General features: G+C 39.7%; 1 pseudogene; it reads left to right on the forward strand.

The window, feature by feature from the left end:
* Window positions 1-9,727: 9,727 nt before the first annotated feature.
* Window positions 9,728-11,625, forward strand: LOC143657538 (Golgi-associated RAB2 interactor protein 6 pseudogene; annotated as a pseudogene).
* Window positions 11,626-24,346: the final 12,721 nt, after the last annotated feature.

The following is a 24,346-nucleotide window of genomic DNA, read 5'->3' on the forward strand; positions in this document are numbered from 1 at the left end:
AATTATATATCTACCAATATTGCCTGCTGATTCTGTTTGTTTAGAGAGCCCAAGCTAATACAATTAGCTTCACAAGAGTAAGCCTTAAGATCAAGGGCACGGTGTATTGATTTGGGTGTCCCTAATGTTTGACACAGTATCAGTGAATTCCCTGATGGTAAAGTTTAATAGTTCCATATTTTCTCTCTCATCCCTCAAGGTACTTTGCCAATACTTTTTGATTATCTGCCTAATATATTCTAGGATGTATCCAGGCATTACATTAAGCTATAAAGGATTAAAGGCCCTCATTCTTATCCTGGGCTCCCTGTATTTCAGTTGTTCAAATGAGCTATCCAGACAGGTTGAGTTAGATTATGTGCTACAGAAAATTTAGGTTCTGAACAAAATAAACCTTTCTTCCTTTGGCCTCAAAGAATAGGTGCAATTCTAAAATACAGACAATTTTTATTTTGTCTGTATAAATAAAATATATATTTAATATATATTTTAATATATATATTATTATATACTTTAATCCCAAGCTGATCAGCTTCATTCTTATCTCTAAATATGAAACAACCTCTCAAAATGCAGAAATAATAATTACCATACCAGAATAAATTTGTCTGCTACAAGAGTTTATAATCAAGTCCCCTGTTTTCTTATAAGCATTTTCTAAAAGAGACTGTATATTTAATTCTTTCATTTCTGGCTTATTTTGCCTCAAATGTCCCAGAGGTTCATTCATATTGTTGCATGCCTTACAACTTTCTTCCTTTTTGTAGCAGTATAATATTTGACCATGTGCATACACCGTTGTTCACCATTCTACTTCTCAGTCAGTGCATCCTTCAGCTACCTGCATTCATTAGGCATCATGTACAATGCCAAAAGTCCATAGTCCAGCAGCACTCTCAATTTTGGATAATTTCATTGTTCCCAAGAGAAAGATAACCAATAAACACACCTATACCAAATAGAAAATCTAAACCTCCCCTTAACTCTTGTCCCTCCCCCATTATTTACCTCTGCTGTTGCTATGGTAGTGCTGATGTTTTCCTGTTAAACATAGCCAATAGCATGCAATAGCAGTCTTCCTCCGTACCCTGCACTTAAACATTCTTTGAACATGAATCATACCTTTGAAATAGTTCTTGCAAGAACTTCTTTATATTTCTAGTGTTAATCAGTGGGACACATAGGTTTATATAACCACTTTCAATCTTGTTCACCTTTGGTATAGTAACATTACTTATAGACTCATTTGAGAACTGCCTTCACGTCTACCTATTCCCTTACATTTGAGTTCAACCTTATTAGCTAACTGTTCACCCATCTCTAGCTTTTATGTATCTCTAAGTTCCCTATATTCTGCATTATAAGCCTCTGATTTTACCTTTACCATCATCACAAAAGTGGAGTCATACAGTATCTATTCTTTTGTGTCTGGCTTATTTCACTCATCATTATGTCCTAAAGTCTCATCCATCTTGTCAGGTGCTTCAAGACATAATTTTGTCTTACTGCTGCATAATCTCCCATTGTGTGTATATACGACATTTTCTTAATCCGCTCATCTGTTGATGGGCATTTGCATTGCTTCCATCTTTTGGCAATTGTGAATAATGTTGCTATGAACGTCAGTGTGCAAATGTCTGCTTGTGTCACTGCTTTCAAGTCTTCTGTGTATATACCATGTAATGTTACTGTTGGGTCATAGGGCAACTCAATATTTAGTTTCCTAAAGAACCACCAAACTGTCTTCCATAGTGCTATAGCCTGTTTCTCGATTGATGCTCACCCCATTTCTGCAGGCCTTTAGCTATTTTCTCTAGCTTCAAGAAAGTTGTTTCTTCCAGTTCTTGATGGTGGTAGTAGTATGACACTGAAACAGCCCAAATTTCCACCAACAGAATTGATGATACAATGGGATATGAATGAGATATTATACACAGTGGAAAATGAATAGCAGCTATGCACATTTAGCAGAGATGAATCCCATTAAAAAGCAATTCAGAATACACAGTAATTCCACATATAGACCAGTTCAAAAAGCAGAATTGGCCACAAAAGGTGCCTCTTTGGCAAAACAGTAGGCAAAATGAGGGACCGGTAAACACAAAACTCAGGACAGCAGTTCTCTTTAGGAAGGAAAGCTGGGAGATGGGGTCAAGGAAGTGGGCACAAGGAACTGAAAAGTGTTGAATTGTTCCATTTCTTAAACAAGCTGATGGGTATAAAGTGTAATTTTTTTCACATATTAACATCTGAAATGGTCCTATTATCTCAGACATATTCTTTCCCTAAGTTTTCACTTTTATGTATGCACAACAGCAATTATATATGCACAGGAAGGATATATGACAAAAATCTAAGCTATCAAAAATTTTAAATGACAAACATTTTAGATAAATTATCACAAGAAACTTTGGTTGATTATGATATTCCCATTTCATAAATGAGGACAGTGAGGCTCAAAGAAGGTAACTTGCTTGAGTCACACAGTGGGACCTTGAAAGAAGAGTGAGCCATGAGCCTACTCTTCTGTCTGTAAAGACTCATCTGTGGCACAGGGGTCAGCAAAGCAAACAATCTAAGGATAGTTCTTAGGGGTACCATAGGAACACAAGACATCTGCGTTCACCACCATGATCCAGAAATCTACAGAGATGAACACCAAAATGGCAGCCATTTACTAGATGGAGCAGAGGGAAGGGTGTAGCTAGGGAGGCTCCTGGTAATGAGCCACTGCTCTTGGTTTGTGAACTTGAGTGAGGCTAAAGTCCTTAGCTGCCTTATTTAAAGAGCATCCAGAACACCCTGAAGTTGGGGCTGGTGCCCAGGTTTCTGTCTCCAGGCCCTGGTGGTGTGATCCGCACTGCAGTTATAAGCAGACCTCCTTATTCTCCCACAAGCCACACTTCTGGCACAGTTCATTTCTCCCTCAGCCAAAGTTAAACTTTTGAAAGTGAGATTCAGAATGGTTTTGCCACACCAAGTGTGCTGGTTTGAGACAGTTACATACCCCAGAAAAGCTGTGTTCTTGTCATCCTAATCCAACCTTGTGTATGCAGACTTATTTAGGTGGAACCCTTTGAATAGGTTGTTCCCATGGAGATGTGATCCTGCCCATTCAAGATGGGGTCTTAATAAATCCACTTACTAGAGTCCTTTAAGATGGAACAATTTTAGAAAAAACTCAAAACCAGCACAAATCCTGACGTTTTGTGATGCAGAAAGAAAATGCCCCAGGGGAAGCTGTTTGAAAGCAGAAGCCAAAAGAGGAGGCTAGCAGAGTCCCCAGGCACCTTCCCAGGTGATGGTGGAACCCTGAATGCCATCAGCCTTTTCTTCAGAGTCAAGGTCTCCTTCTCTGGATATCTTAGTTTGGACACTTTTATGACCTTACAAAAGTAAACTTGTAACTTAATAAATCTCCTTTATAAAAGCCAACCATTTCTTATATATTGCATTTCAATAGCTGGAGTAAACTAAAACACCACATCTTCAGGAACATTCTTTAATGGCTCCACCAAATTCTTAACTCCTACATCAGGGAGAAGATTCTGAGTGAGGACACAGCATGCTTGTTGTGTAGATATTCACAGGTATTTCCTAATGCTGTTTTTGGGGAAAGCCACAGATCAATTAAAGGGAGTTAGAGGGAGGCTCTCCTGTTGGTGGAAGAAAATGAGGGCATTGGGAGGGGGCACTTTTGTAATGGGAAGAAGACCTGAGAACTACATGCACCCACCATTTCTTCTGACAAGGTTCCTTCTCCTAAGATGGAGAACTGTTAAAGAGAAGTTATCAAGAAGATACCAAAGATTAGATGCAAATTGGCATTGGGGGAAAATGACCTTCAAATCATTAATCGAAAGGTTTCATAGGAGATAGGGGGGTCTGCTGGGAGACAAAATTAATGGTTCATTCCTGACTAATTTTCCCCTTGGCTCGAGGTGGGAAAATTTGAGACAGATCACATTGCATTCCTTCGATCTTATGATTTCCCAGTGAAAGTGTAGGTAAACAGTAATCTGGAAGAAGAAAATGCAATGAAAACATTGGCATAGCTCTTGGCCACTTATATACAGTTTTTTAAGGTATATGCTCTCTTCTGATTCTCACTGCTGTCTATTTCACAGATTAACAAACTGAGTTCAGAGCATTTAAAGGGCTTTCCAGGGTGGGACATGATGGTACAAATTTGCTGGTACTAGACAAAGTCCTCATGTCCACCCCCTCAACTCTCCTCTCTTCCCAAACCCGTCCTCATCCTCAATCTCCACTTTGCCCCACCCCCCACCCCCCACATACTTCCTGAGGAGAGAACTTCACCAGATAAAGCAGAAGCAGGAGTAATGGCCCCAAGGCCCAGGCTATGAGAGAAATGGGCTAGAGAGCAAGTCTTCAGGAGGAGCCTCTGTGTCAAGGTACAGGAGAGGGAACAACTCCAGTACTATACCTTTCACATAGTACCTACTGGGTGCCAGCCCTGGGTGACATAGGGAGACAGAATCTGTGGCAGAGATAGGACAGGTGCATGAGTAATGATTACCACTTCAAATGACATACAATGACAAGTGCACATTCAAGGAAGTGGGTGCATTCAGAGGAATTCTGGGATGTGGGCAATGAGTTATGGATCAGGAAATGTTCCACAAAGGAACACAATTTTGAAGGATAAATAGAGCTTCTCCGGGGAAGAAAGTATGCAGAGAGGGTACCAGGCCATGGAAAAGGGCTTGTGCAAAGGACAAAGGCTTGAAACAACATGGTGTGTTCAGGGCAATTACAAATATTTCAGTATTGTTGGTCAGAGGGCAAGAGGAGAGGAGGGACACAAGGCTGACTATCAGGCAGCTGGATCTTGGGGTATCTGCAGTGCTGTATAAATGGCTGGGACTCTGGGACTCTGGAAACCACTGAAGACCAGCACCTGATGATAATGAAATCTCTCTGCCTGCAGAGGGCAGAGGAGTGGGCAAGGAATCCTCCAGGAAGTACTAATTCTGGCCAGAGATGCTGAGCCCTGAACCAGGCAGCAGCGGGGGGTGGACACAGGAGGGGCAGCTTGGGAGATTTGGAGATGAAACAGGACAGTTTTCCATCCTACATCCGGGAAGACAGGAAGCTCCTGGTTTAGACTGAGCACTAAAGGAGGTGGAAAAAAATAAAAAAGGGAAAGTGTATGGTAACTGCTGCTCTGTAAGCAAGAAGGGAGGCCCATGTGCAAGCAAGGAGAAAAAAGTTAGATATAAAACAGAAGGTTGTAGAGTGCTGGCAGGTAAAATGCCAGGAAAAGGCAGCCACGGGGAACTGGGGGCTTCAGTGTTTGGAGATCTGTGAGAGAAAAGACCACCCAAGCGCTTCTTGACTCATCCACCGGCTCCTGTGCGCTCCGCATGGACTTCTCCACGGTGCCCGTTAGAGCCCCGTGTGGCCATAAGCTGTTCCTGCAGGTTGTCTCCTGAAAGCCAGGAGACGGCCTGAGGCTGTCACAGATTCCCTTTTCTTTTGTCACACCATGATTGGCCTCCTTCTGGCTCACTGGCAGCCCAGTCCCTCAGGGGGCAGCTTTCCCTACAGCTGAGGTCCTCCAGAGGTGTGGACAATTGATATTGTTTCTCTCTTTCATTTTAGCCATTCTGTTGGCTATTTTTTGTTTTTGTTTTTATTGTGAAAAATAACATATACACACAAAAGAAATAAATTTCAATGCACACTGCAACAAATAGTAATAGAATAGATTTCAGAGTAAGGTACGGGTTACAGTTCTTAGACGTAGCTCTTTTTAAAAATGGTAAATTATACTTTAAAAATATAATATGGTGACCTATAGAAGATGGTAGTTTTGTTGTGATGTTCTTAATGGGAAAAGTTAAAAGTTAGCTCCTAAATCACAAGACTCTGAAATCTTATTCATATATCTTTAATGGTTTTCCATTACTATTTGACATAATGGAGCTTATTTTGTTCAACCTCTTCTACTGTCATATTCCAGAATCTTTCCTTCCACAACCAGCTACTTCAAAATTATGTGACTTAAAACAATAACTGCTTTTATTACATCTCATACATTTCTCTACATTAGGAATTGGGGCCAAGCTCAGCACAGTCCTTCTGTGCCTCAAATTCACAACTAAACACAGGCTGCTTTGGAGACCAAGACAGCTTCATTCACCCATCTGGTGCCTACTCAGGGAATGCTTGGAATAGTCAATATTAAATGCCTATATGTGGTTTCTCCAACACAATGGTATAGACCCACCTCAATAAGTGTCCCAGGATAACCAAGCAGAAGCTACCTCTCACTAAGTTTCAGAAGCCACCCAGCTTAACTTCTATCCCAGTTTCTTGGCTAAAAGTATGTCATAAGACCAGCCCAGATTTAAAGGGAGAGAAATTAGACTCTACTTCTTGATAGAGAAATGGCAAAAGCACCTTGTAGCAGCCTTCCATGGGCCACCACAGAAGTATCTTTTGTATCTCCTCTCTTAAACTCCTCCTTCCTCCCCTTTTTCACTTACAGACCCCCCTCCCCTTTCAGCAAGCTAAGCTCACAAGGGATGTTATTTAGTCCCTTCCTCCCTTACCCTTCTCACACATCTTCAATCTCTTCAGCTCCTGAGTGAGAGGTAATGGGGACCATTAGAACCATAGTTTATCTGCCTGGAAGGGATTTGACCAATTCTAGATGAGGACCAGAGAAGAGAAAGTAATTCCCCAAGGTCCTACTTCAAGTTAGCAGTAAAGTTCTGGCTAGCCCAGCACAAAACCTAGCCTGCAGTGGGGTCTCAAAGATATCAACTTCTTCCCATTTCTGACTGCCTGAGACTAATACTACTACTTTTGGTTTTACATTCATTGCCTCATGTCACAATTTTCTTTTGAGCTGCTTGGTCAAGGGGTGAAACCAATTATGTCAGGCTTCTGTACCTGGAAAGTCTGTCTCAGCCATGGCCCAGGATCCAGACTTCAGAGATGGGTAGGGGACACGTGGATGGAACAAATCATGACCAGTGAAGCCTGCCCAAACCCCAAAGCAAGTAACTTTCTTCTGATCCTGAAGTCCAAGGATTCTCTGAGCTCTACTATCAACTAGCAGCCTCCAGACCAATTTTTCAAATATCTGAGCATCTCTGGATGGTGAATTTAACTCAAGCTGTAGATAACTGAAGTCAGGCTGAGGATACATCTAAGGTATTATATGTTGAGAAGACAACTTTACAGCCAGGCCCAAGAGAAAACAACTCTGTTATGTTAAAACCTGTTTCCTCTGATAAGAACTCCAAAAGAGGAGGGGGCCAGGACCCAGAGAGGATCCCAGGCTGGACCATCAGACATCTCAGGGCCTCAAGGGCTAGATCTTGACGGGAAGGACAAGGGCTGGAGAAGATCCAGAGCATTGGCACAATGGTTCTGGGATCTGAGTAATTAATATTTTTAATCCTCCATCTTTGGGTCCCATGAGTGCTTAGGCTGTGACATTGGTGTGTCATCTGCACAGACACCTTGGGACAACACCAAGAGTCCCTAAAGCCTTCTCTGTGTCTTGAACAAGGGCAGAAAGGGTTATCTGTGAGGACTGTGTTGACAAGAAAGGATGGAAATAATTGTTCGTATTGATATAGCCTGTTACCTCCTTTAGGGGAAATGCCATAATTTCTTTGGTTATGGGTCCCCAGGCCTAGCACGGGTGTGGGGATAATGGCCCACATACGGAGCTCCATGAATATTTGTTATCATAGCCTGCAATCACTAGTCATTCCCCTGCCTCCAGGCACAATTCTGAACATGGATTCTGGCTACCCATGAATCCCCTCCTCCCGCATTTGTTCCAGCAGCCTTCATCTCACTGGAGATGAGAGACTCTGCAAGTGATTTTCAGTCTCTGTTACCCACAAACACCAGGCTTGCAGACCTTGCCCAAGGACTGTCTGCTCTGGAGGGTCCTTAGGCTTTTCCTCAACCAGCAGCCATGCTGTAGGAGATAGGATTAAAATAAGACCTGCGGAATTAGTTGGGAGTAGATGGCATTAGGGTGGTGGTGGTGGCAGTAAACTGTGGAGATTGTAATCTGCTTTATGTTATCTGATTTATATGAGACAGTCTGGGAGGAAGAGAATGTTTGTTTACCCCAAATGGTTATCTTAAGTATGAAGGAAGAGCACTGAAAGATAAGAACTCTGTTTCCTCAGGAAATGCATGCACACCTTTTGTCATCCTGCAGTATATGAGCAGGACCTGGTTAAGAATAAAGTTGTCTGTTGTCTGTGGATCTTCAGACCCCCTGATCCCATCTCTTTATCATCATTCCTTAATATCCTTCTAGTTCCGGTCCCGTAGGAAGCAACACCACATGATTCTTTCTACCAAACAAATAATGGGGCAATTTCTTTCTTGTCATACTCTCCTTCTGAGGGAAAAAAGAAAATAACAGAAGAGAAATCACTTAACCAGAAAAAAGATCATCAGCTGAGGGTGTAATTTCCCATTCTCTCAGTGGCCAGAGCCTTGCCTGTCCCTTATCCATGTGTCCTGCTGCTGCGGCTGCTGCAACTTGAGTTGGAAGTATAAGAGCAGCTGTAAGCAATAGAAGGGAGGAACAAAGGTGGCCACCTGCAAAATGGAAACCCTGATTCAGTCAACCACAGAGGAGAGTGTATGAAGGGGTTGTCCTGGCTTCTCTGTAACATATACACACATGAGAGAATTATGTGACTTCTCATAATAAGTTTTGCTGGCCTTCTTGAAGTCTTCAATCTAGTTTGAAGGTATTTGGATGGCCCAAATCTTTGCAACACCATGCACATAGCAGTTTAGAACAAGGGCTTTAGAGTCAGCTTGGCCTGTATTCAAATGCTGCGTCCAACACCAATTCATTCTGCCACCGGAGGCAAGTGGAGTTTCTTTACCTGGAAAGTGGGAACAGTGACAATTGTACCAAACTCAATGGGATCTGATGGTAATAGTGAAGGAAATAGATAGCATAGGGCCTAGGAGAGGCAACTTTTAATGTTATCATTAGAGAACCACCATTGATATTTCATGGAAGGACGGGGTATAGGCCAATAAAATTTATTGAATTTTATTATTCAATAAAATTAAGCCATGAGTTCAAATGGAGAAACTTGTCTCATCATTTTGCAGTCCTATAACTTTTGTTTAGTTATGGAATCTTTTGAATTTGGGTGGGCCAAAAAAAAGCACCTGTGCAAAACTGTCTTTTTTATTTTGTCACCAACCTGCATGCATCCCTACCAGATGAGCCCATGCTCTGAAGAAGCAATGGGCTGTTGGGGCTGGGGGAGACAGTGGTCCTGCCCTGAGGGGACAGCTGGGGGAATGAGAACAAAGGCTATGTGATAGAGACAGTTCAGAAAGGAAAGAAGAGTATAAATACAGCTGTGCAGGGGCTGTAGGCTGAGTGGTTACTTCTCTTGCCTGGACAGCAGTGAACCTGTCAAGAGCCCACTCCACTCTCCATCTCTGCAAGTTAAAAGAGATTCTTTTTGAGGTTCAGAGTCCCTACAGCATCCCTTATCCCAGTAATACTCTGAGCCCCCCACTACCCACACTGCCCTCTGGGAGGCTCTGGGGCCCTGTTGGGTAGAGCCAGGTTGAGAGAACCACTAGGAGAGGCACCTCCATGACCCACTGTGCTGCTGATTCCTCATCTCCCAATGAGGTAAAGACCCAGTAACCCACCTTCCCAGTGCTGCTATTGCAACACAATTTTGCCATGAGCAATGATGGTGTGCTTCCCTATCACACAGCACAGAGTGGTACTGCAATTGGCATGTTCAACACCACTGTGCTGGTTTGAAAGGATGTATGTACCCTGAAAAGCCATGTTTTAATCCTAATCCCATTTTGTAAAGGCAGCCGCTTCTTCTAATCCTTATTCAGCATTGTATGTTTGAAACTGTAGTTAGATCATCTCTCTGGAGATGTGATTTAATCAAGTGTGATTGTTAAACTGGATTAGGTGAAGGTGTCTCCACCCATTTGGGTGGGTCTTGATTAGTTTACTGGAATCCTATAAAAGAGAACAAGAGAGAAAGCTGGAGATTTGGAAAGAGCAGAGAATGCTGCAGCACCATGAAGCAGAGTCCACAGCTAATGACCTTTGGAGATGAAGAAGGAAAATGCCTCCGGGGAGCCTCATGAAATGGGAAGCTAGCAGAGAAAGCTAGCAGATGACGTCGTGCTCACTATGTGCCTTTCCAGCCGAGAGAGAAGCCATGACTGTGCTCACCATTGCCTTCTCACTTGAGAGAGAAACCCTGAACTTCATCAGCCTTCTTGAGCCAAGGTATCTTTCCCTAGATGCCTTTGATTGGACATTTCTATAGAATTGTTCTAATTGGGACATTTTCTCAGCCTTAGAACTGTAAACTAGCAACTTATTAAATTCCTCTTTTTAAAAGCCATTCTGTTTCTGGTATATTTCATTCTGGCAGCTAGCAAACTAGAACACCATCATGGGGAAATTGCAATGCAAGCTCTACAAGGGGGAGTATGATATATTTAAGTATGCTCCTATTTTTGAGAATGACTTTATCCAGATTACCAAGAAGGGAGAGGTGACTGACATGCACAACTGAGTCTAAATGGTGACTGTGGACATTGCATGCACCAGCCCCTTCCTCCCCTTCCTTGACATCATGCTGCTGGCCTGACCTGTCACCAGTTGCAAGGGCCAGACTACCATGGGGAGAGGCTTCAAGGCTAAGACCTTAGAGCTCACCAGGCTGCTGTCCTTGAAGTTTATCAGGATTCCTGTTCATGATCAGGAGAGAAAACAGCTGCACCTAAAGTTTGCTGCTGGCTGTTCTTGCTACCTGCAGCTGTGTCCCCCTCTAGATGCTCAGGAAGACTTCTTTGTGTATTGGGAAAAACACATTTATCTCCTCCAACCACCAGTGAACAGTAGCCAGGCCATTCTTGCTGGGGACATGCTATGCTTGCCTGTGTGGGAGGAAGAGAACAAGGCAAACACAGGAGCTGCAGATATCCGCAGAGAAGATGAGGAACAAATCACATCAGGAGCGTCTGCATGGTCTTGGAAGTGTCTGGGGTCTCCTTTGTTGCTTTTGCTAGGGGGCAAAGAATAAATTATGAAGAGACTATCAGGCCTGACATGACCACCCCCAAACCTCCACAGCCTACTATAGGGGCAGCATCTGGGGCAATAGCAGAGACAACAGTGAAGGGCAGTGCAGCAGGTGCCATGAGTGTGATGGCATCTACGTCTGTAAATTCTGTACAAATAAAAATGCAGCAGCAGCAGGAGCAGCCTCCAAGGGCCTGAGAAAGAGCAAGAGCAATGTGGCTATCATGGGTGTTGTTAAAGTGCCCTTGAAGAGCGTTAAGGTGACCATGGCAGGAGGGGCAAGCAAGACCTCTGAGTGTACCTCCAGCTTGGTGGTGTCAATCATTGTCTCTCCTGAGAGCAGCATGAGTGTGGGAATTGCTGGAACATCTGCCAGCAAGACTGTTGAAGAAAAAGTTCCAGATCCAACAGCAGAACCACCTGTCTCCATCTCAGTGAGTGAAGGCCACAACTTTGGACATGAGAAAGGCCTGATAGTCTCCCAGACCAATACTGAGGCCAGAAAGGAAAAGAAGAGGGAATGAAGGGAAAAGGACAGAGCTCCTGGAGGAAAGAAAACTTCCCATCACCCTAAGACCAGTGAAATTCACCAAAAGACTAAAGAACACTATGTTGACCAAAAATCATTGGACTAGTCCTCATCTAGCCACAGATCCACTAGGGAAGATAAAGAGCAAAAAAGATGTGGGGGCAGCAAGTGCTCTTCCAGTAACAGGAGAATCAGCCACATGCCCAGAGCAAAGGACTCCAGGTTTTCTGGAAAATCCAGGAGGAGCATATCCATAGGTCGTTTGGGTTCCATCAACAAGAGGCTATGCAGGTTCAGCTCTTTCTTGAGGAACATCAAAATCAGCTTTACAAAATCAACCTTGGCCCACAGTAGAGATGTGGACATTGCTTCCAAGACACTGGAGAGGAGCAGCATGAAGGCCATCCTGGAGACAGCAGAGTGTGACCAAGGGGTGATTATTGGTGCTGTGACATTGGAGACAATAGAACCAGTGATTTTTGAAACCCATTAACTAGCTTCAAAGAGACAAGGTCTAAGGGAAGTATCCCCAGAGAGCCTATTCCAGTTTTCCTTAATAAAATTTAAACAATATCAGAATGTCATGCTGTGTTCTGTTTGATTTTCCACATCCTGCAGCCTAATAGCAACCTCACAGTGGATTGTGATGTCAACTGTGCTACAACCATGCCCAGGCATGGGAAGCCTTACTTCACCCATGCTCAGCAGACCTGCACACAGCACTCCAGAAGGCTCCATGTTGCCAACCCATTTCTGGTTTTGGCTCCTCAAAGCTGCGGGTGAAAGTCAGACAGTGGGCTGGGAAGCTCCATATCTCCCTCTCCTTTTTACAAAATTTTGTTCCTCCTGAAGGTCCACAAGAAAGCAACAACTGGACTCATACTTCCTTGGACATTCAGTGAAAAGAGAAGTGCAGTAGCATTTGTGGCAATTAGAACAGGGAAGACTAGTAATTCCACTCCTACATCTATGTACCACAGAAACTATCACCCGTGTTCGAAGGGACAACTATGAGAATGTGTAATAGCAAAAGATGAAACAGCCCTAATTTCCACCAACATAATTGCTACAATGGGATATGAATAGTGAGATATTATACAACAGTGAAAAATGAATAGCAGCTACATACATGGTGGTGAACTCACATGTCCTGGGTTCCGTGGTGCCCTTGTGTCCTTAGATTGTTCTCTTCGCTACCCCCATGCCTCAGGGAGGGCTTTACCTAAAGAGGTGAGTGGGTGACTCACTCTTCTGCCAGGGTCCCACTGTGTGACTCAGGCAAATTATGTTTTCTGAGCCTCAGTGTACTCAAGAAATAAGGTAAATTGTGATAATTTACCTAAAATGTTTGTCATTTACAATTTTTCATAGCTTTAATTTTTGTCCTATGTCACATCTATGCATATATAAAAGTGAAAACATAAGGAAAGGACACAGGAAATAAAAGGACAATTTCAGATGTGTCAAAATGTGAAAATAAATACATTAATAACTTGCTCAAGAAATAGAGCATTTTGACACTCTTGAAGTCCTTGTGCCCACCTCCTTGACCCTATCTCCCACCTTTCCTTCCTAGAAAGAACAGCTGTCCTGAATTTTGTGTTTACCATTTCCTTATTTTTGCCTACAGTTTTGCCAAAGAGGTGTGTGTGAGTTTGCAAGCTGCCAAAATGTGATATACCAGAACTGGAACAGCTTTCAAAAAGAATTTAATAAGTTACAAGTTTACAGTTATATGCCTATAAAAATGTCCAAACTAAGGTATCCAAGGAAAGATACCTTAATTTAAGGTAGGCTGATGAGTCAGGAACACCTCTGTCAACTGCGTAGTCACATGGCTTGCATCTGCCGGTCCCTTGCTCCTGAGCTCTGTTGCTTTTGGCTTCTGTTCCTGTAGGTGTTCCTCACTTTGCTTCTCTAGGGCTGGCTTTCATCTCTTGGTTTCCCTTGGCTCTCTCCAGGTTCTGGCTTGCCTAACGTCTCATGGTTTCATCTGTTGGGCTCCAGGTATCTCCAAACATCTGTGCCTCTGTTCTCCAAGTGTTGGCATCTGTGTTAGCTCTGTTCTGAAGTGCCTATAGGCTCTCTCTCTTTTGGCTCTGAGGCATCTGCCATTTTTAACTCTCTCCAAAGTGTTTCCTCTTTTAAAGGATACCAGTAAATTAATCAAGACCCACCTGAAATGGGTAGAGTCACAACTTCATCTAATCAAAGGTTATATCCATAACTGATGTGTCACATCTTCATGGAGATAATCTAATCAAAATCTAATCAATTTCTAGGTCAAAGGATGTTATGAAATGTTCACATTTTCAGAGCTTGGCACAGAATGCTCTCAATATTTAAATGTACAATATAGGGATAAATTCTGTTATTATGGTAGTCACGGAGTGACTTCATTAAACTTTCTCCCTCTTCCACATTTCATGAAAGATTTCAGTTCCATCTGGTTCTTTCTGGTGGTGTGTCCCAGGAATCTTTTTTCCCCACTCTACCTCCCTTTCCTGTCAGCTAGTCTCAGGCTTTGACTTTGATACCTAATGTGAAGGGAAGTCTCCAGACAACAACTGTGCAAGAGCATGGAGAGCAGTCAGACCAGCCCAGAGTCCAGATCAGAGGAAAAGAATGGGGAAGGTTCCAGGAGGGAGGTCTCCAGGAAAAATTGCATTGATGCGTTATCTCATGCTTCTGCCTATATTCAGTTTTAATCTGTTGGAGAGTATGGGAAAGATATAGAGTGATGGATCCATAGAAGGTGAAGCAAACTTCAAAATGGCTCAAGTATTAACAGCAGAAAAATAAAAATGAAGCACAAAAAGATAACAGTCATGATAAAAAGAGAGCAAATGGCCTTGCCTAGTGTGAGGAATATTTACATAGTCATCAGGCAGATGCCATTTACATGATAAAACTACTGGACTAATGGTGGGAAGGAAAGGGGGCAGACTCATGGATCACATTTCATCTTTCCTAAAAGGAAGAACACCTAAAATGGAAAAATCAATAAAATAGTTGCCTAAGCACAGAGTTTAGAAATATGGGCATAAGTAGCAGAAGAATCAGTTAAATGAGATGGCAGTAAATGATTTTTATTACCTGTCTTTGTTACAGGGATATTCATGAAGATGATTTATATTGGATGGCAAAAAGAGGTTGATTTCAAGGCTTCCAGCCATTTTCTAATATAGAAAATTTGATATTAAAGATCACAGGTCAGGGCAAGCCATGGTGGCTCAGCAGGCAAAGTTCTCACCTGCCATGCTGGAGACTCCGGTTCAATTCCTGGTGCCTGCCCATGAGAAAAAAAAGATCACAGGTCAAATCATTGTTAATTAAAGTTGTCTAGTCCCAAATTGGATAAAGTTAAACTATGATATAGTAGCGCTGTTGTTGTATACCCCATATCAACTTTATAAGATGGTTTTTCTTGGGTATAATTTATCATTATAAATACATAAAATCACCTTTATAGCCACTTTTCAGGATTTAGAACAATATCACTTTTTAAAGGGATTTATAGTTGTGTGATCATTTTTACTCTGAAAACATGCTGATCTTCTCTGTTAATTTAGTGGCAGGTATTGCTGTGTGACTAGGAGGTTGGAAGAGACATGTGTGGACTGCAGCATATGTGGAAAGTTTCTTAAAAGAGGGGTGACATGTTATAAATCCTGAGGGATATATAGAGAAAATGAAGAAGTATAAATTAGAAAACATGAATGAGGATATTATAGGGACAATACTTTTTGGTGACGCTATAGTGAAATAAAATAGGAAAAGTAGAAGAGAACCAAGATGGTTGATTATTTAAATTTAAGATAGTCCAGAAGTTACACATTTAGATTGTAAAGGCATTAGTTTATTTTATTGTAATTATTAGTAATTATTGTAATCTTTTACCTGATGTCCCGAAAAATATCTGAACATTCACTATGGTTTTGTTAATCTTAATCACCTCTAAGATGACTTCTTTGTTATTCCTTGTGACAAGCATATTCCTTGTATATTCTGTGCATCAGAATAACATTTTTTATTATGTCAGCTCCATTAATAGATGGAGAAATTGCATTAAGGAAGAAAACCTGTGTAAACTTGGCAACATAGCTCCTCATCACCTTTGAAGTTTAATAGCAAACCCATAAGAACATAACAGATTGGGAGAAAGTATAGTCAGTGGATTTGAAGACCTGATAAGTGGAAAGAATAATTGTAGAACTGTTTTGAACATATGTAGTGTATGGTGTATGTTTAAATTTCCTTGGCTGCTCCAGCAAATACCACGAAATGGGTTGGGTTAAACAATAAGGACTTTTTAAACTCATGGTTTTGAGCCTATAAGAAAGTACAAATCAAGATGATACTTTATTCTTGATGTCTTCACGTTCTGGGGCTGACTGCTGGCAGTTCTTGGTCTTTGATGCCTATCACATGGCAATACACATGGCAGCTTCTCCTGACCTTTCCCTTTCCTTCTGGGTTCCATTAAATTTCAGCTTCTTGCTTCCCTGGCTTTCTTACTCTCTTTTCTTACTCTGAATTTTATTCTATTTATTAAGGACTCCAGTAAAAGAACTAAGACCCATTCTGATTGAAGTAAGCCACACCATAACTGAAGTAACCTCATCAAAGGTCTTACTTATAATGGGATCACAACCACAGGAGTGGATTACATAAAAGAGCATGTCTTTCTGGGGTGCATCTCCAAATCACCACAGTCCTAGGAACTTGAAAAGGTGTTCCTGTACCACCCATAAATTTGGAAATAATTATTTAATTGCTGTCTGAATTGTAACTTTTACAATAACTGGAAATTTGTTTTATTCCCTGAGATACACAAAGTTTCAAACATGTTATAGCACAGTGTAGGTATGTAATATATATTGAATAAACAAATTGAGAGGGTTTAGTGAATATTGGTAAAAGGAAGCAAAGACAAGAGAAGGGATAATCTAAACACGAGGAAGGCACAAGGCATGGAGCAGGAGTTTTGCATGCCTGAGAGAATACTTGAGATTGTTGTAAATGTCATTTACTTTACATATTCTAGTATTAATCAACAGAAGGAGGGTAGGTTTTATTTAAACACCAAAAAAGCAACCCAGGAACCTCAGATTAGGAAAAATCCAAATGTCTTCAGATCTTAAGAACATAAAATTTTAAAATCTGGGTAATAAGGTCAAACCTTGCCTACATGGTAAAAAAGCAAATGGACCACTTTCATGGTAAAAAGCCAGAGGTATTAGATCCATACCATCCGATCAGTTTATGATGGCTTCACTATTTTTAGCCTTTAAATCTAATGAGAAAGAATTGCATTAACAGAAGTCTTCTTCCAGATATTTTTCAAAATAGCAATGGAGTTTAGAAACTTACTTTAGTTTCAAATGCTGTACCTCAAGAGGTAGGGTACTGGTTATGAATGCCAAACATTAATACCTTTCATCATATTTAAGGATCTTTATTAAATGCTTAGATGAATGTGGTGTTTAGCTGGGTGCCCAATGTATATGTAGGTACCTCCTTTTTAGAGGTTTAAAACAGTATACACCATTTGTGTTAGTTAGATTCATTTGTCAACTTGGCCAGGTGAGCATACCTAATCTTGTTGCTGCAGACATAAGCCAACGGTAGGTGAACCTCATCTGTTGCCAATTACATCTGCAGTCAGCTAGGAGGTGTGTCTGCTGCAATGAGTGACGTTTGACTTAATTGGCTGGTGCTTAAATGAGAGAGCGCAATGTAGCACAGCAAAAGCAGCTCGGCATTCCTCATTTCAGCACTAGCAACTCAGCCCAGGCCTTTGGAAATGCAGAAAGAAGTCACCCCGGGGAAAGTTGTTGGAACCCAGGGGCCTGGAGAGAAGACCAGCAGAGACCATCTTGTGCTTTCCACGTAAGAAAGAACCTCAGTGGAAAGCTAGCTGCCTTTCCTCTGAAGAACCAACAAAATAAATCCACTTTTATTAAAAGCCAATCCGTCTCTGGTGTGTTGCATTCCAGCAACTAGCAAACTAGAACACCATTGAAAAATTTAAGCATCCTATCAACTTACTGACTAGTTACATGTATTTTTTAAGAATGTTACCCAGATTGATCTCCCCCAGTTTTTCTACTCAGTGTGAGGTTCGTTGCCAGAATATGGTGAAAACTTGTTTTTATTTAATTATTTATTAAAACTTGGATGTCACTTAAGAGCCCCTTATTTATTCCATGATATCTTTTTCAGCTGTGAAGATAATTAGTTTCTCAGAGTTGATGGATTCTTAGGAGTAGGTCTTACAGCCTTTCCATTATTGAAAGCTTAGAGGTAATCATAAGTCAGGAGCTTCTAATATTCTTCAAGCATATTTAATATCAGTAGGTTCATGTTCAGTATGCCAAGAAGCTCTCTTGTATTTTACCACTTAGATAATTTGAATACATTTTTTTCTACCAATGTTCCCATGTTAGGTTTTTAGTCAAAATTCTCAGTTGAGACTGAATTTACAATGCTAATGTACATATTTTTTTAGTAGGCTCTTTAGCCTTAATGCATCTAGTGTTTGACTTGATAAGACCTTTTGCCTATGAACCCTTTATCAGTCTCTTTAACCTTCTCATATTTCCCTATTCATCAGAGACCTCATGGTATGTAATTCAGTTATTTGACTCCCTATCTTCCTCTAACTTCTATCAATGCTCTACCCACTCACAGTCATGGTTTTTTTAATCATCAGTTCTGGTTCGATCTTTCTAACCTCCTACTCTATCCACAATCAGCTTACATCAGGCAACCATCCCTTCAACTCTACTGAGTCAATTCTTTTCTGTTTTCATGTAGCCAAATCCTTTGGGCACCTTCCTTTTGGGCCTCTATCTGCAGTATCATGCTCACGCTACTGCTTCTGTTTTCCTCCCTGTTGACTCTCATTCTCCTTTTCCAGATCGTTTTTCTGCAGCTCACCTGAGAAATCCTACATGTCAGTGTTTTAATGAAGTCTTCCCGGGTGATTCTTTTTCTCACAATACACATTTCCTAGGAGACCTCATCGGTGCAGGGGTTTCACAAAGGCCTGGGTTCATGATTTCTGAGTCATTATATCCATCTTGGACCTGTAATAATTTTACTGGTTATCTTCCTGTGGATGCTCTACCAAGAGTTCAGATTTTGTGTGATGGTCATGGTATTGGCTATTCACTTTCTTGGACATTTTTGTCTAAGATGAATATCCATTTCCTTATCAATAAAAGTTAAATTATGGCTTCTTGGGCCAAATCAAGAACAAATGAGTCGTGTATGTCTGTTACTCCATTTTTCTCAATGGTTTTATTGTCGAGTACTTTGTAATATAAACATCTGTTTTAGGAAAAGGATAAAATTGTTGTCAGCTTTTATTAAAGTCTCTTGGAACCTTGATTTCATGCATAAAAATTAAGATTTGAATTAATTTAATGTAGAAATCCTTTTGTTGATGCAGAAATAGTCCTCCTACGGGCTATCATCAGAATCAGTGGTTTTTGTTGCTTTGTTTTTCTTTTCTTTTCTCTTCCCTTCCCTTTTTTTCTGCAAAATAATGACAACTAGTATGCAAAAAATAAAATGAATCCAACTGAAATACATACAAAATATTCACTATATATTTCTTTTTTATATTAAAGAAATGAGGATATATATAATAAAGCATAATCCATAAAATTTGACTTTTAAAAGCATTTGTAGATACTTTAAGTGTAAGATTTCTTGAATATATAGTTTTTAAAATTTATATGTGATTTCAGTGTTGGAATTGGCACACACTCTTTATTGTTGTTAATTTCTTTTATTTAAGAAAACAAACAATACACTTAGAACCACCAACAATGGATATCTGAGTTAGCTTAACCATAGGCATATTTAAATAAAATACCCATATAATTATTGTAAAGTCTGTGTTTGTGCAGTAAGTTTCACAAACCATTTTGAAATTAAGGCAACATGGAAAAAAATCTACATATTCAGACAGCAAAGTTCTTAAATTCTAAGTATTAAACATTGACTTAGAAACCATTTGATCAGCTGTGAACCGTGAGTGTTCTCAAAATATCAAGTAGAAAGTTCTTACAAATATCTGCATTGCTATAATAATGACCTATGTTACAATTGATTTCAGGAAAATATGAAGATACAAATATTTTTACTATTAACATATGAAGATCTTAACCACCTAAAATGTATATCTTTGTTAGCTTATCCATAGACATATTTTAAAAAATCTAAGCAATTATTATAAAGCCTGTTTGTATAATATGTTTCATAAACCAATTTAAAATTAAAACAAGGCAGAAAAAATCTATAAATACAGATATCAGAGTTACTTGACTTCTAAATATTAAACAGTTTCTTAAATACCATTTGATTAATCAAAACTGCATTCTCAAAATATCAAGTAAAAAGTTATTCTAGATATCAACTTTGCTATAGTAGTGAGCTATGTTACTAAATATTTTCAGGTTTTTTATTTTAGGAATTTATTTTATCTAATATTACTATAACTGCTTATAGTTTTTTAAAACCATTTTTTAGTTGTGCAATATAACATATAAGCACACTTCAACAAGCAGCTACAGAACAGTTCCCAGAGTCTGTCATGAGCTACCATACTCTCAACTCAGATTTTTCCTTCTAACTGCTCCAAAACACTGGCAGCTTTATCAGAGTCATAATAATGGAATCATACAGTATCTGTCCTTTTTTGTCTGGCTTATTTCACTCAGCATTATGTCCTCAAGGTTCATCCATATGGTCATATGTTTCAGGACATCATTTTGTCTAAGTGCTGCATAATATTCCATAGTATGTATATACCACATTTTGTTTATTCATTCATCTGTTGATGGGCACCTGGATTGTTTCCATCTCTTGGCAATTGTGAAATAGTGCCTGTGGTAGTCAGATTCAGTTGTCAACTTGGTCAGGTGAACGTGCCTAGTTCTGTTGCTGTGGACATGAGCCAATGGTACGTGAACCTCATCTGTTGCTGATTACATCTGCAGTTGGCTAGGAGGTGTGCCTGCTGCAATGAATGATGTTTGAGTTAACTGGCTGGTGCTTAAATGAGAGAGTTCAACGTAGCACAGCCCAAGCAGCTTAGCATACCTCATCTCAGCACTCACAGCTCAGCCCAGGCCTTTGGAGAGGCAGAGAGAAATCACCCTGGGGAAAGTTGTTGGAACCCAGGCACCTGGAGAGAAGGCCAGCAAAGACCATCCTGTGCCTTCCCACATAAGCAAGAACCTCAGATGAAAGTTAGCTGCCTTTCCTCTGAAGAACTAATGAAATAAATCCCCTTTTATTAAAAGCCAATCTGTCTCTGGTGTGTTGCATTTTGGAAGCTAGCAAACTAGAACAGTGCCACTGTGAACATTGGTGCACAAATGTCTGTTCATGTCACTACCCTCAATTCTTCTGGGTGTATACCAAGTATTGGTACTGCCAGGTCATAGAGCAACTCCATTTAGTTTTCTGAGGACTCTCCAAATTGATTTCCACAGCAGTGGAACCATTTTACATTCCCACCAACAGTGAATAAGTGTTTCAATTTCTCTGCATCCTCTCTAACATTCATAGTTTCCTGTTTGTTTAATAGCAGCCATTCTAATAGGTGTGAGGTGATATCTCATTGTCATCTTAATTTGAATTTCCCTTATTGCCAAAGAAGAAGAGCAGTTCTTCATATACTTTTTAGTCATCTGTATTTGCACTTTAGAAAAGTGCCTACTCATTTTCTCTGCCTATTTTATAATTGGGTTATTTGTTCTTTTGCTGGTGAGCTGTATAATTTTTTTATGCACACAGGATATCAAGCCTTTATCCAATATGTGGTTCCCAAATATTTTCTCCCATTGAGTTGGCTGCTTCTTCATTTTTTAAACAAAGTCCTTTGAGGCACAGAAGCTCTTGGTCTTAAGGAGTTCCCATGTGTCTATTTTTTCTTTCACAGCTTGTGCTCTAAGTGTAAAGTTTAAGAAGCTACCTCCTATTACCAGATCTTGAAGATGTTTCCCTACATTTGTTTCAAGAAGTTTTATGGTACTAGCTCTTACATTTAGGTCTTTGATCCATTTTGAGTTAATTTTTGTATAGGGTGTAAGTTAGGGGTCCTCTTTCATTCTTTTGGCTATTGAAATGCACTTCTCCCATGCCCATTTATTGAAAAGGCTATTCCGCCCCAATTCAGTGGATTTAAGGGCCTTATGAAAGATCAAATGTCCATAAATCTGGTGGTCAATCTCTACACTCTCAATTCTATTCCACTGGTCAGCCCATCTGTCTTTGTGCCAGTACCATGCTGTTTTGACCACTGAAGCTTTTTAGTAAGCTTTAAAGTCAGGAAATGATAGACCTCCCAGTTTGCTCTTCTTTTTAAGGATATCTTTAGCTATTCAGGGTCTCAAAGTAGGTTGTTGGGATTTTTACTGGTATTACATTGAATCTGTAGATCAGTTTGGGTAGGATTGACATCTTGATGATATTCAACCTTCCTGTCCATGAGCATGGAATATTGTCACATGTATTTAGGTCATTTTTTATTTCTTTTAGCAATTTTTTTTGTAACTTTCTGTGTATAAATCCTTGACATCCCTGGTTAGGCTTATTCTTAGGTACCTAATTCTTCTGGTCACTATTCTGAATGGAATTTTTTCCTTAGCTGTCACCTCAGATAGGTCATCGCTTGTGTATAGAAACATTACTGATTTTTGTACATTAATCTTGTATCCTGGCACTTTGCTGAACTTGTTTACTAGCTCAAGTAGTTTTACTATAGATTTTTCAGGATTTTCTAAGTATAAGATCATGTCATCTGCAAATAATGAAAGTTTTACTTCTTCCCTTCCTATTTGGATGCCATTTATTTCTTTCTCCTTTGTAATTGCTCCAACTAGTACATCTAATACAATGTTGAATAATAATGGTGACAATGGGCATCCTTGCCTCATCCCTGATTTCAAGGGGAAAGCTTTCAACTTCTCACCATTAAGTATGATGCTAACTATGGGCTTCTTCATATATGCCCTTTATGATATTGAGAAAGTTTCCTTCAATACCTAACTTTTGAAGTGTTTTTTTTATCAGAAAAAGATGTTAGATTTTGTCAAATGCTTTTTTCAGCATCAATTGATATGACCATGTGATTTTTCCTTTCAATTTGTTAACGTGTTGTACTATGTTGATTTTTGTTATGTTGAACCCCCCTTACATTCCTGGTATGAATCCCACTTGATCATGATGTATAAATCTTTTCATCAAATTGGATATGATTTGCTAGTATTCTGTTAAGAATTTTTGCATCTATGTTAATTAGGGAGGTTGGTCTGTAGTTTTCCTTTCCTGTATTGTCTTTATCTAATTTTGGTACTATAATGATGTTAGCTTCATAAAATGAGTTAGATAGTGTTCCTTTTTCTTCCATTTTTTGGAAGAGTTTGAGCAGAATTGGTGTCAGTTCTCTTTGAAAGGTTTGATAAAATTCTCCTGTGAAGCCATCAGGTCGTGGGCTTTTTTTTTTCTTTTTTCTTTTTTTTTTTGCGTGGGAAGATTTTTGATGACTGATTGGATCTCTTTACTTGTAATTGGTTTGTTGAGATACATTTCTTCTTGAGTCAGTATAGGCAATTTGTGTGTTTCCAGGAATTTGTCCATTTCATCTAAGTTATCTAGTTTGTTGGCATATAGTTGTTCATAATATTCTCTTATGATTTTTAAAATTTCTTCATGGTCTGTGATAACACACCCCTCTTGTTTCTGATTTTATTTATTGTGTCCTCTCTCTTCTTTGTTAGTCTAGCTAGGTGACCATCAATTTTATTAATTTTCTCAAAGAACCACCTTTTAGTTTTGTTAATTCTTTTAATTGTTTTATTGTTCTCTAGTTTGTTTATTTCTGCTTTAGTCTTTATTATTTTATTTTATTAAATATATTTTATTATTTTATTTTATTTGGGGTTAGTTTGTTCTTTCTTTAAATTCTCCAAGAGAGCAGTTAAATCCTCAGGTTTTGCTCATTCTTGTTTTTTAAGAAATTATTATTATCATCACTATTATTATTATTGCATGGGCAGGCTCCAGGAATCGAATCTGGGTTTCTAGCTTGGCAGGCGAGAATTCTTGACACTGAGCCACCATCGCACTGCCCTCATTCTTGTTTTTTAATATAGGCATTTAGGACAATAAATTTCCCTCTCAGCACTGCCTTTGCCACATCCCATAAGTTTGATATGTTGTATACTCATTATCATTCATCTCCAGATATTTACTGATTTCTCTAGCAATTTCTTCTTTGACCCATTGATTATTTAAGAGTGTGTTGTTTTATCTCCATATATTTGTGAAAGTTCTGGTTCTTTGGTGATTATTAATTTCCAACTTTATTCCATCATGATCAGAGAAAGTGCTTTGAATAATTTCAATCTTATTATATTTATAGAGACTCAGTTTATGTCCCAGTATATGATCAATCCTGGAGAACATTCCATGTATACTAGAGAAGAATGTGTATCCTGGTGTTTTGGAATGTAATGATCTACGTATGTCTATGAGATCTAATTCATTTATCTTATTGTTTAGGTTTTCTATTTCCTTGTTGATCTTCTGTGTAGCTGTTCTAGCTATGGTGGAGAGTGGTATATTGAAGTCTCCTACTATTACTGTTGATTTGTCTATAGCTCCCTTCAGTTTTTCCAATATGTGCCTCATGTACT

Source organism: Tamandua tetradactyla, chromosome 2, assembly GCF_023851605.1.
Source record: "Tamandua tetradactyla isolate mTamTet1 chromosome 2, mTamTet1.pri, whole genome shotgun sequence".
Classification (NCBI taxonomy): Eukaryota; Metazoa; Chordata; class Mammalia; order Pilosa; family Myrmecophagidae; genus Tamandua; species Tamandua tetradactyla.